Genomic DNA, 13,420 nt, shown 5'->3' on the forward strand with positions numbered 1-13,420 from the left:
ATTCCTAGAGAAACCTCTACCCAAGCCATGATCCGATACTAACATACTGCCGGAACTTTCAACTCGTTTGCAAGGCCTAATCATGCACATATCGAGCTAAATCTCTAATAGATAGAAACTAGCCATAACAGATTGGATCTATTAATAAAAACGAAGCAAGATGCAACCATCGCATCCATGATCGAACACGATGATTGCGAAGCACACATGAGCAACAAACAGAGCATGATCGGGATATAAAGAGAATAACGTTACCCTATGCGCACTATGATAACTAGTGCTACTTGCCATCTACAAGGCTTCAGAACGAGCAACACATGAAATGAACGAGCAAGGGTAATGCCGCCCCGATTACGCAGAGCATGATCGGGGCCGCATGGCACTTACCCGATCAAAACCCCGGAATAGGGGAGGCGATGCGCCGTGAGTTGTTGATGAATGATTCCTTCTTCTTGTTTATTCGTGGTACATATTTATAGTCCGTGGACTTGTTCTCTTTAACTAACCCTAACCAAACACGACACGAATCCTAACTGCCTATATCTAAATTTACACGGCCTTACTGGCCCCAATTACCCGCACAGGGTCCGATCCGCAAGCTTACCGTAACCGTCTTCTAGGCCCATCTTGCTCCATGGCCCACTTCTGGCCCGTCTAAAATATGGCGATAACAAGTACTGAGCGAGGAGTACTCTTCGTTGGAGTCCGAGTAGATGTCGAAAACGCCCCCCCCCCCTCCCGGCAAGCGGTGGCTCCCACGTCCTTGAGCTTGAGCAGCAGATCCAAATCCTCCTCCAAGTCGGAGAGGGATTTAGATTGTGTGGTCCACTCAGATCGGTTTGAGTCTGATCCGATTAGATCTGGTGCATCACGAGTGGAAATCGAGTAAAAAAGGACATCTTTTCGATCTGAAGGGCCGGATCGGGAAGCAGCAGCTCTCGAGGTTATCGATGAACTCGTCGAGATCGGTGCTTGGAGTCGATGAAGAGGCCTCTGGCTTCCTGGAGTTGGCTAGGTGGCTGTTGAAGCCACCCAAATCGTTGGCGACGCAGATCCAGGAGCCGAAGATGAAAGTTGTGCCCTCGTCGAGTATAGCGCTGGTGAAGTTGAAAGATGCCATCAAATTCTCTGGTGGATGCTCGATGAACACCCCTACCTGGTGTGCCAGCTGTCGGTGTTTTATCGCCATGCTTACCGAGGGATACCCCTTGGTGGTGAGTTTGTAGGTAGAGTGTTGCCGAGATTAGAAACTCGAAGGTGCAAGGAACACAAGGTTTAGACAGGTTCGGACTGCCGAGAGCGTAATACCCTATGTTCTATGTGGTTTGTATTGACTTTGATGGTGATTATCCCTGAGGGGGTCCCTGTCCGCCCTTATATAGTCTGGGGGGACAAGTTTAGATGGAAGTTCTAGTCAGATATAAGCCTAGGAGTCCTACCTGAGTACTCCTCGGGTAGTTTTCTACCGTGTCCAACTAGTTTTACTACTATAGAATTAGTCTTACTGCACTACGAGTAGTTACAACAGATGTGGGGCATGGGTTATGTCCCATCCCGTATCCTAGGAGAAGTACGCCACGTGGACAGTCCCGTGCGCTCGGGTCTGACAAAGACCGGTCTGACTGGTCATGAAACCGGTCCGACCGGCCCTTCCGGAAGTTTTGGGAGCAGACCCAAAACTAAGAAGGAGAGGCCGAGTTTTGAAGAACTTGTGGCCAAATATAAGAAGGGAGCTATTGAGAAGTGGAAGAGTCGGCCAAGTAAAGTTAGAAGCACAAAGTCATCACCAAAACCTCAAGAGCGACCGGATTTTTTACCTACATCATGGTAATTGTGCTGCTGCACCGTACTTATTATTTGGATCTGTTACTCCATGGTTTTGGTCATATCCTTTGTATTATTCACCTTTAAATTATAGTAGAATGCATTTGCAACCATATATCATTCAATATCCTTCTACATATCCAAATTGTGGAGCATCACAAGGGCCAATTGTTGCTAACAATAATCTGGTCAAAGGAGACTTTGTTGATAACAGAGAGGGTGGGAAACATGAAGCAAGATTCAGTATATCTACAGCCGAGGTGGTGTCCCTCAGGCTTGTCTCACACCCAAAAGAGAAGGCTACAATGAATGCGCAAACAAGAATAAGTGGAACAACAGGTTGAGGTTGTACCGATAAGGTCAGAGACTACTAAGCAGGTATGGAGGCCAAAGCAAGTTGTTTCATCATCATGTTGAGTTGGAGCAAGATTTATGGCTGATAACATTTATCATCCTTAGAAATAATATATGGCCGATGTATTGTTCGTCATCGTCCTTAGACAATTTTGGTCTAGAATATTGTTTTTTGGCATGCAAGCTTTGCCAAAAAATAGGGAGGCATATGTTGACGACCAAAACTGACATTGCTGGGCGTACTGGCCTGACCGGTATGCATGGGCCGGTCAGACTGGTCTGGGTGACTTTGCCGAAATGCAAATTTGACTTCACCATTGTGTAGGTCTCGTCGAGACGATCAAAATGAATATATAGAACATTCAATTTGGAGTTCGAATGAGGGAGTTACGACTTCAGGAAGATTTGACCCAGATCGGACCGTTCAGACCGGTTGAGTAGGGCGGTCAGACCCGTCCAGACTGTACAATCCGAGTTAGAAGTTGTATTTTGACATAGGATTTGTATAAGATTCGACTCCTAATGGGATAAGACCATCCCTCCCTATAAATATAAAGGGCCACAGCTCATGGAGGGTATCCGATCAATTAAAAATACAAACTTTATCTTTTTTCTTTACTTTTGTTTTCTCCAAATTCTAGCTTTTTCAACCCCAATCTGCTGTTCTTCCTGCGTCTCGACGGTGTTTGAAGGCGTTCTAGGTGGGCTGCCGACCCTAAGGCAACCCTGCATGCCCTTGCCCTGACGAGGTCCCTCCCGGGTAAGTGTTCGTCGGATCCTCGCCAGCCTCCCGGTGAAACTGATCTGACCGGCCTCCCAAACCGGTCTAACCGGATCTGAGCGGCGGCGCTACAATGCGCGCTCCTGCTCGCTGCACGCGCAAGTGCTCTCGTGTGTTGGCCCCGAATTTGCGTCAACAGGCTGTTGACAGGTAGAATTGCGCAGATCAGTACAATTTCGGCAAAGTTAGCCCTCTGAATCAATTGTTTTGTTTCTGATTTTTTTGGGGCAAGTTTCGTTGTAACTTGTAAGGTCAGTACTCGGTAATGATATCACCTTTAGATTTAAGCTTGATTAATGCAATTGAAAAAAATACAAATCACATGATAAATAATTAATTCTTCCCAACTCAACCAATTCGCATATGAGAGAGGAAACATCAGCAGGTTAATTCACCTAATTCTCACCAGCAACTGATTTTGTTTTTTTCTTCTGTATACTTTGTACAATAGGTTTCAGCAAAGGCCATCTTCTCAGCTATAGCCAACCAGGGTGTGACTCACTTGTGTGGGGCTCCAGTCGTGCTGAACACCATCGTCAACGCCCCTCCGGCAGACACCATTCTCCCTCTGCCTCGTGTCGTCAACGTCATGACTGCTGGCGCTGCTCCACCACCCTCCGTCCTGGCGGCAATGTCGAAGCTCGGCATCCGCATCACCCACACCTACGGCCTGTCGGAGACGCGTATGGACCGTCCACGGTGTGCGCCTGGAAGCCGGAGTGGGACAGCCTGACAGCCGAGCGCGCCCGCCTCCATGTGCGGCAGGGCATCCGGTACGTCGCCTGGAGGGCCTCGACGTCGTGGACCCGAAGACGATGGCGCCGGTCCCGGCCGACGGCACCACGATGGGCGTAATCGTCATGCGCGGGAACGGCGTCATGAAGGGGTACCTGAAGAACCCGAAGGCGAACGCCGAGGCGTTCGAGAACGGGTGGTTCCACTCCGGCAACCTGGGTATTTCTAGCTGAGTTCGTGTACCACTCCACTTGAATTCCAAAGCCAAGTGTATGTCAATGGCAAGACAATTACAAAGACCTCAAAGCAGTGAAAGATTGATGATCAAGATTCTCAGTCACTACGGTAAAACCATAAAACATTAAAACTACACATAAAAGATTTATTGAAGACAAAAAGTGAAAGATATCTGAAAAGATTGGGTCTTTTGGAAAGCTGATTGAACAGCAGTATCTCTCCAGCTTCATTTGCTTCCCGGCCTAAGAGCTAGAGCTGCGGCAGCTAGCCCGGAACGAACAAGGCGAAGATTTTTGGGCTGAAACGCGAGAACAGACAGAATCCATCCATCAGGCCTACTATCTGCCATCCTAGGAAAAGTGCAAAGGCAAAGCTCTCTTTTATGCCGCGCCTCCTGCATCGTCGCCGCATCGCGTCGCATCGGCATGCACGCACACGCACGCAAAGTTTGCCACCGCTGGCCTGGACGCGGCGTTGGTGCCCTCGTGGAGACGTGGGGTGCTTGGCAGCCCGACAGCACAGAGAGCTGCCGAAAACCGCGCAGGCGCAGCAACAATCATGAAAGAAAGAGCAGGGTTGGTCCATGTCGTCACATGGGGCACAGTGACAAATGAAAAAGCCTGGGAAAAGGATACCAGACCTACATCGGCGCATATCTTTGTTTTCAAAGGTTACATGAGCGCGTGTTTGGAAATCCTATTATTTGGTGTGGTAAGTTTTTGTGAAGGAAATCCTATTATTTTCCGATTTCTAGGCTCTAATTAATATTGGCTAAATATAACTATAGGTGCTGCTCAGCTGTCTGTCATTGCTCAGTACTAATCACCTTTGATGTCGAAATTAAAGATTACAGGTATCTAAACTGCCCCAAAATTAAACATTACGGCTATCCAATACGAGGCTGCAGGCATGCGATCTCGTACGTGCTGTATCTGATTTCTATAGATATGATGTGTTGCTGAGAATAAGCTGAAAGCAAATGTGGATTCCTGTTTTCCCGTCAGAAATCCAGAACATATTCGATCAATTTTCTTTTCGGCCGGGTCAATCCATGGATACGGCAAGATACGAATGGACTCAGACAAAACCATACAGATACATCAGAGGAAAAAGATTAAGATTCTTCACTTTAGTGAATGATGTTCCTCATCAAAGGAATAGTAGATGAACAAAAGTGTACCCCAAAATTCAGCCTCTAGTCCCTACTCCCTACTGAGAAAAGATCAACAGGAAGGTATTTATAGCTTCTGCACCCTACTGTACACAAACAAAAATGAACACTGTTTGCGTTCTTCAGCGGAACACTCACAGATGTGCTTGCGATTTAAGTTGATGATGAGAGGTATGATTAGGTGACCTTGTGAATAAGATTCATTTGCTGTCACGTTCGCGATCACCGATCCTAGACTGAAACCCAGCAACAAAATCTGCAAACAATCCTGTGGTCTCAGCCAGTCATACTCTAATCATGTGGTTTTGTCCACCAAAACCCCATGGCGCCACACGTTGCTCCGGCGAGATTCGAAGCCTTGGATCTGTCGTTGCGTTGCATTGAAACGCCAGATTGGTGACCGGTATGCATGCGGTGCCGACAAGCAATCGATCGGCCAGGCTTTAGTAGTCTCCGGTGTTGATACAACGCTGACAGTGACATCCAACTAGAGCAGTGATCCACTATTCATTTGGGTTGTATCATTTGGTTGGAGACACTTGTGTTAAACGCACACTCAAACTAATGCCATTTCCCTGCTCTGCATTAGATACATTCCCGGCAGGCTGGATCAGTTGGGTTTCAGAGAATGGCTTACTGAATTGTCATGATCTTACCCAATCCAACCTCCTCTGGACATATATGGGTCGATGTTCCTTCCTTGGCTTCAAAGATCACACAACATCAGTTGCTTCACGTGCGTATCTTAATCTTGGAGCAAATGGCTTTTGTTAATGGCATTACAGCATGATTGATGGGGTTGGCCTAACAAGACCCAAAATGAAATGTACGATCAATGAAGATTTCCCCAAACCAGGCACCTCCCAAGCTTTACTTGAAGGACCAGCATAAGAGAAGGTACCTATAAAATGACTTCCCATACAAACCATCAGTGGTATCAATTATTGAGATCATAGTTAGATTACAGAATCTTACAACGACTCGATTTAGATTGAATAAAAAAACTCGATCAGGGGTACGATGGCCCCGTCGTATTTCATTACGAGGAAGCAACCGGCTTTACTTAACCCCCGAACCCTGGCCGCTCCAGCGAGGAGGATTTTTTTAACCGTTGCTTGAAAATTCGCTCACACAGGGAGTCAGACCCTGGACCAGACGAGTGCTACTAGAGCCACTTAACCAATTCAGCTAGAGACCCATTTGCTAGATTAAAGAAAAAAGGAAATCTGAGTTTTAAGCGGGGCTCATTGTGTACTACCTTTATGCGCCCTTGCAAGAAGCCTAGAACACATGGGGTCAAACTTAAGCAAATTGATTCGAGTAAAATTATACCTAGATTGATATATGGAAATTGCATAGTTGGATTTGTCATAAAAACTACATCCATACTATTACCATGTTGTATTAAAAAAAGTTGCACATTGGAGACCATGTCATTTTCTAATATAGACACACACACACTGCCAATTCTTTCAGAAACCGACGCCGTGGCCCAAAGCAGAGGTGCATTCTACTCCTTACACCCTCAAACATGTGAGTTTGGACCTGGTGTTATCCAAAAACCCTGCCACCTCATCAAGAGATGGATTCTTTATGGATTTTTTAAATAATAGTATTTTATGGAAAATTGCAGAAATAAATAGCAAAAAATAAAAATTGCAGATCTAGTAGCATGTCGGCTACCCAATTGCTGATAGGCAATCTATCGGCTTTTGAAGGCCGACAGCCCTTGTGGCATCTGACGTGGCCCGCCGGGCTTCACCGGACCTCGGCTGTCAGTGCCGACAAGACCTGCCGGCTCATGACTAGCCGACTGGACCCTGTCGGCTGCAACTTTGTGCCAACACGGCAATCGGCTATTGGACAACCGATAGGCCTATCGGCTATTTAGGAACTGACAGGTCCCATTTCATAGTTTTTTTATATATTTTTATATTGCTGAATTTATTTTATAGAATTTGTTGTAGTTGTCACATACGTGTCAACATATTTTCAATAAATTTAACCATGGAATCTTGTTTTTAGTCTGAATAGGCTTTTCACTATCCTTCAAAATAGGCTTTTCAGTACTAGGCTTTTAAGTACTAGGGGCGTAGCCTTTCCAGTGCACCTGAATAGGCTTTTAGGCTTTTCAGTGTTCTTCGGAATAGCCTTTTCATTGCTTCGGGTGTAGCCTTTTCTGGTACATTTACACCTCCACAGAACGGGTGCTAAACTTGCCTCCGCCTATATATACGCATTGCTGGATGCATTGGTAGTAACTTCAAAACAAGAAATTCGGTGGTGTCTGGAGGGTCGTCTAATGGGAAGGATTTCGGCACTGGGAGAAGAAAGGGGGGAAGGAAGGGACCTCCCATTGTGTGGGAGGGGTCTGTTGGTCCTAATTTCTATTTAGAAGCAGTGTTTGAGTTTCCAGTTGAGAGCAAAAGTGATTTCACCAACAAAAACCCACTTAGAGGATATGATAACCGGAAGGAAGATTGGTCGAAATGCATGCATGGTGAGGACTGCTTAGTGTAGATGTTGACCGAGGGGCAGATGGAGGGAGTCGTTTCTTCAAATGCCCGCGAGCATGGGTAATTGTTATTCCTATCCGTTTGTTAAATATGTTTCTCTTCTTTCCTACAACTTACTGGAGATATTTATTTCAGTCTTCCGACGCTCCACAAAATTGTGGGTTCGTTAGATGGGTCAATCCTACTCCAATTCATCTGCATCAAGACTACATCGAGTACCTGCAGAATCGTATCTTCGATCTAGAAACAAAATTGAGCAACAGTTCCAAGGTCGACGAGGATGATGAAAACAGCAGTGGTGCCGGTTCACAGGAGGCACTGTGCAATGATCCATATTGCAACTACCCTTACAACAAGAAGAAGGGGCCTCCGCCGCTACCGCCAACTACAATGGGAGGATACTCTTGAGAAGGGGCAATACAATTTGCTATGTGGGAACACTATTAGGAGTGACCTATCTTATTCACGTGCTACATCCATGTGTTTGTTGTTTTGTTTAATTACCTAAGGCATGTTAAGTTTAGTCCAGGATCTCTTTATTACTCTTGTTTTGTATAGGTCCTCACATGCCACTTCATGTGTTATGCGTGTTCAAGTATATACTGCACTACTTTGTTAGTCTTCAATTCTATTACGTTGGCATGGTTTACGCAAGGAACGGACAAATGTCTAAGTCGTCTATTAATGTTTTCGGCGTGGCCGACATGTGAGTTATGGAGGAGTCATGTCCACATGCAAAGGTGTGTGCTGTGGTGTCATGGAGTTGTCACTTTGGTCTGAAAAGTCTATACTCTGAAAAGGCTATGACTTGGAGGGAGATGCATCGAGTAGTCACATCTTTTCGCAAAGGCTACAAGTAGCTTCGAAAGGCTATGCTATGTAGGCGTACTGTGACCTGTCAATGCTCCGAACAGTCTATGATAAAGTTGGTACACTCCACAAATTCCCGGCGTGCATTACAAATTTCAAGTGCTGGTTAGGTCATGATAACCTATCAACAGCACATCGCGTCTCTACTACTACGGTACATCACACGGGCCTTTGCGCTAAACGGTAATCTTAAACAACGAACTGCAGTGGCATGTGCATGCGACACGGTAACCTCGTGTTGGAACTACACCTAACATGCCCTAGTGAATGTAAAATGCCGGGATTACATGGTGGTGCACCAAGGATATTTCCCCTTCCTAGTAGCATCGTGCCCTGCTTCCTTGGCACGGCGTGCCCTCTCTCGCTTCCTCTTCCTATCAGCTTCACGTTCTTCCACCTCCTAACGTTCCGCCTCCTCCATCCTTTTCTGGATCACTTCTTTCTCTTTCTTGCGCTTCTCCTCTTCCTGTTCCTCGTGCAGCATTAGCCACAAACTCTGTTGTCATGTTCTTGTGCTTGACAACCATTTCAGTAAGCTTGCACGAGTGACCAACAATAATGGAAACCACAAAGTCACTCTCACCCTTCGGCAGAAAGCCGTGAACCCGCCATGGACAACCAAGGGAGAGACATTTCACATCATATGTCCTCGGGTTGGAAATTACCACCTTGAATGGTTTCTTCTCTGAGAAAGCCCACCTCTTAACACCATGCTGCAGGTGCACCTTGTCATGAAACATCTGACCTCTTGTGATCTCCACATGATCATACACCTAATTACTATCGTGCCCGTCATTAACTGTGAGCCAATATATTGAAAAGTTATTCCATTCATCGGGATGGTAGTTTCATTTTCAAAAAAACCACCATCTCGTCCTCCTACGAATGTTCTGTACAACTCATCATCCAACTCCATCTCATCAACAATCGTCTCATCCAATTCGCCGTGATCAACAATCATTTCACCACCAACCTCATCTTCATTATCATCAACTTCATGCTGAGGTTGGTCATGGACCACCTATTGCGGCTCCTTCTCCACATCCTGTTCATGGGTCGAGTTGGTTTTAGCCACTTCCTCAGTTTCATCAACTCCATGGCTCATATTTGTTCCCCCGTGACTGCTGTTAGCCATTTCTTCCTGAACAAGCACCACAAGAGGAAATTTAAATTTGTACATAGCCATATCCACAAATGCACGCCAACACTTCGAGTTCCTCATCTCGTATAGTTCCCACCGCCAGGCATGCTCATATTTCCTTAGGATAACACCAGTAACTTTCAATCTCCAGTGCAATGGGTTCACTTGCAGAAAGTTATGCACCCAACTCAAGACATCCGCATGGCGCATCTGTAGCGGATTGTAGATACTTGTATCGACATACTGAAAGTGGCTTAAATCTATCCCGGTCACAAAATGTGATGATTCCATTGCCATGATGAACTCAGATATTCACTACTTCTGAATCTATCCTGATTCAAGATCATACGATCCGACGTTAGAGCTAGCTTTTTACCGATCTAACTATGAATATAACTAACTAATTAAATACTCTAATTACTACTTACTCATCCATTATATAACCATCATCCAAAATACGCCATCTTACAAAAATACACTAACTACCTACCACTCTACCTAATACCTAATCTACCCGACCTACTCTTACTACATTCCACTAACTGATCTAATAAACTATTTTAAACTAACTTAGACTAACTACCTATGATTATACTAATCTAAACTAACTAACTACGATTAAACTAATCAACCTAAATCTACATAAAAAAGACACACCCGAGGACCTCGATGAGGCTGCACGCCTTGGCAGCAGCACCTGTGGATGGAGGACCCCGAGGGGCCGGCGAACGGGCGCCGCCCGGACCCGAGCGGTGGCCACACGCCTGATGGCGGAGGGGACTGTCACACCTGGTTTTGGAAAGGAACTGAATACATCTCATATGTGCGCCAGGATTAAGTTCCACACATATGATAGACGATACAAGTGTATACCCGAACAATGTCATAACGAAAGAGAGTATCATAATACTTTATTACATGACCGAAAGTCTTAAGTGAATAAATAAACGTTTATAACTAGCAGCGGACTTCAACTTCACAGGCAGATGACTGGGAGACATACGCATAGTACTCTTTGAAATCTTCAGGGGACTTCGGACAATTATCTTGTTCTGAGCAGTATTGGTTTTAATAAAGCAAGTGTGAGTACACTTATGGTTGGTACTTAGCAAGTGGAGTAAATTATATGACATGCAAGGCCAAAATCAAGAAAAAGCTGACATGGTTTGACTGCAATAAGCATTTTTAGTTGATCTAGTTTTATTTAGCAAACATTAATTAAGTGTAAGTATATACCAACCCTTAAATAAATAAAAGAGATAAGTAACAGCATAAATAAAGAACATTAATTTAGATCACTTTAAGTTCAATTATCATGTGAGGGTCCAAGTCACTGTTAACCGTGAGCATGACTGATATATCAGTTTTCTCTTTGCAGAGGTTCTACACTTTACCCACAACTCATGTTTTCCTTAATGCCCGGGTTTGCAAGACCCTTAAACACTTCCAAGGTTAGTGTCAGAGATTCACTATGAGGTCTTTACAAAGATTCCCTAACTTGCAACGATCCGCTAAGGTTTCAGGCTGCAGTGGTCATAACCCTCCCTAATGAGGCGGTACCTTAGCCAAGGACCATAAACAAAGCCTCCAAGAGGACCGAGCTATACCCCATCAATGCACTCCCCTCTTGCCCTTTCGGTAAGACCATTACAAGCTAAGGTTTCTAATTAATTAGTCAAAACCAGAGCTATGTAGTATTGTGGTTGCACTGTTTTTCTGGGTGGTTCTCCATGTTCCAATTAATGCAATGATCTTGAAGTTATTACCAATAAAGTATTCCAGAACATGAAGTTAAACCAGTGTAGCATAATTTTCAGGTTATTCAACCAAAATCTAAGTAAAAATAACTAGCATAGTTACAACATAAATATAACAACCCAGGTTTAATCAAGGAAGTTCAAAAAAAACTAGGCACATCCTTAGTTTGGGATCCATCATATTATAGACTCATGCATGCAAATAAAGTAAATATGTGTATTTAGAAAGTTATTAGGACCGGAATATGATCAAGAACCACTTGCCTTCGTCAAAGTACGGCTGCTGCTCAAGAACGTCTTCAAAGCCTTGCTCTTGCGGACCCTCAAACTGCGCACCGTCTATCGTAACGCACAAGTACATACAAACAACTAAGTATAATAAATAAGAAACAATACAACAAACAATATAAACATAGCAAAATGATATTATAAAGCTACAATATATGTCGCAAGGGTCGCGTGAGCGCAATAATCGATGAAAACGGAGTTAAAACGGAGAAGTTATGGCTATAACATCATTCCAGGAGTTTATTTGTAGAAGATTTAAAATTAGAAGGGTTCTGGGCAAAGAAACCGAGGGTTAGAACATAATGAAACCTTAAATATAGGGTTTAGATTGAAAAACAAAGGGGCTAGGGACAGTGGGTTCTATTTTAGAAAAGGACAGGGGCTTAAATAGAAGAAAAATGATCTACTCATGAATACTTTTGAACTGCCGTGGACTGCGGGTTGATTTCGATAAAACTCAGGGGCTAAAGTGCAAATTATCCTAGGGTTGACCGGTATCGGTTTATTTGACCCTGGTCTATCTATTCTAGACCATCGGATCTCGATCGGACGGCTGCGCGGGGTTGAGGCGGCATGGGCGGCGGCGGCAAGGATTTACGGCGACGGGCGATGGCGGCTCGTCGGGAAATCGCGTAAACATGACTCCGGCCACTGTTTCAACTCGAGTTTGGCCTGGGAGGAAGAGAGCAAGGAGGGGAACGCGTTTAGGGGGTTGGGATGAGGCGCTAGGGGCCGAGGAAAGCTGACGACGGCGGCGCGCGGTCGCAGAACTTCAGTGAGGCATTGCGCGCGTGAGAAGGCGGGGAAACAAAGGGAAAAAGGGCCGGCGATGATGTCCACCTTCAGGTGAAGCTTCGGCAGTGGGTGGGGGAGACGGAGCGGCGGCGGAGCGGCGAGACGGAGGCGTCCCCGAGCTTGGCGGCGAAGGCGGCGCAGGCTAGGGCTTCGAGGCAAAGAGGCGGCGGCTGCAGGATGTGCGAAGCCTAGGGCACGGGGCGGCGGCTTTATAGGATGGCGGCGGGGTCTTGTTGTGCGGGCCCGGGGCGTCGCGCGGCGGGGGAGGCCGGGACTCGTGCCTCGGTCGGACTTGGGTTCAAACCCGAGTCTGACTCGAGGTGGAAGACGCGCCCGACAGGCGGGGCCCGCCTGTCAGCGAGAGAGAAGGGAGAGGAGAGAGCGGAGAGCCCGTGGGCTGGCTGGGCCAGGCCGTGTGGTGGAGAAAAAAAAAGAAAAGGCCAGCTGGGCAGGGCTGTGCGGGAGGAAGGAAGGGAAGGGAAAGGCCAGGCTGGGCCAAGAGGAGAAAAAGAAAGAGAGGGAAAAAGAGAAAGGGAGAGAGAAGATGGGCCGGGCCAAGTGGAGAAAAAGAAAGAGAGGGAAAAAGAAATGCATTCAAATGCATTTGAATTTGAATTTAAAATTTAAATTCAAATAGAAGACAAGCAATAAAATAATGCAATGCGGCATGAAATGCGCATGACCTATATTTTCCTTATATTTCTTTTTATAGTTAAGTAATTACTATTAATTTATGGTAAATGCTCAAAAATTAAAGTAATTGAATAAAAAATCTTATGGGTCGTAAAAAGAATGTAGCAACATTTATTTAGGTTTCTAGTTTGAAAATTAGGGTGTTATGGGACGGGCGGCGGACTGGTGGGGCGGCGGCCGCAGCAGGCGGGCAGGCGGGTGTGGGGCAGTGGCGGCAGCAGGCGAGCAGATGGGGTGGCGGCAGGCAGGCGGGCGGGT

This window comes from Panicum hallii, chromosome 5 (genome assembly GCF_002211085.1).
Source record: "Panicum hallii strain FIL2 chromosome 5, PHallii_v3.1, whole genome shotgun sequence".
In the NCBI taxonomy this organism is placed as follows: Eukaryota; Viridiplantae; Streptophyta; class Magnoliopsida; order Poales; family Poaceae; genus Panicum; species Panicum hallii.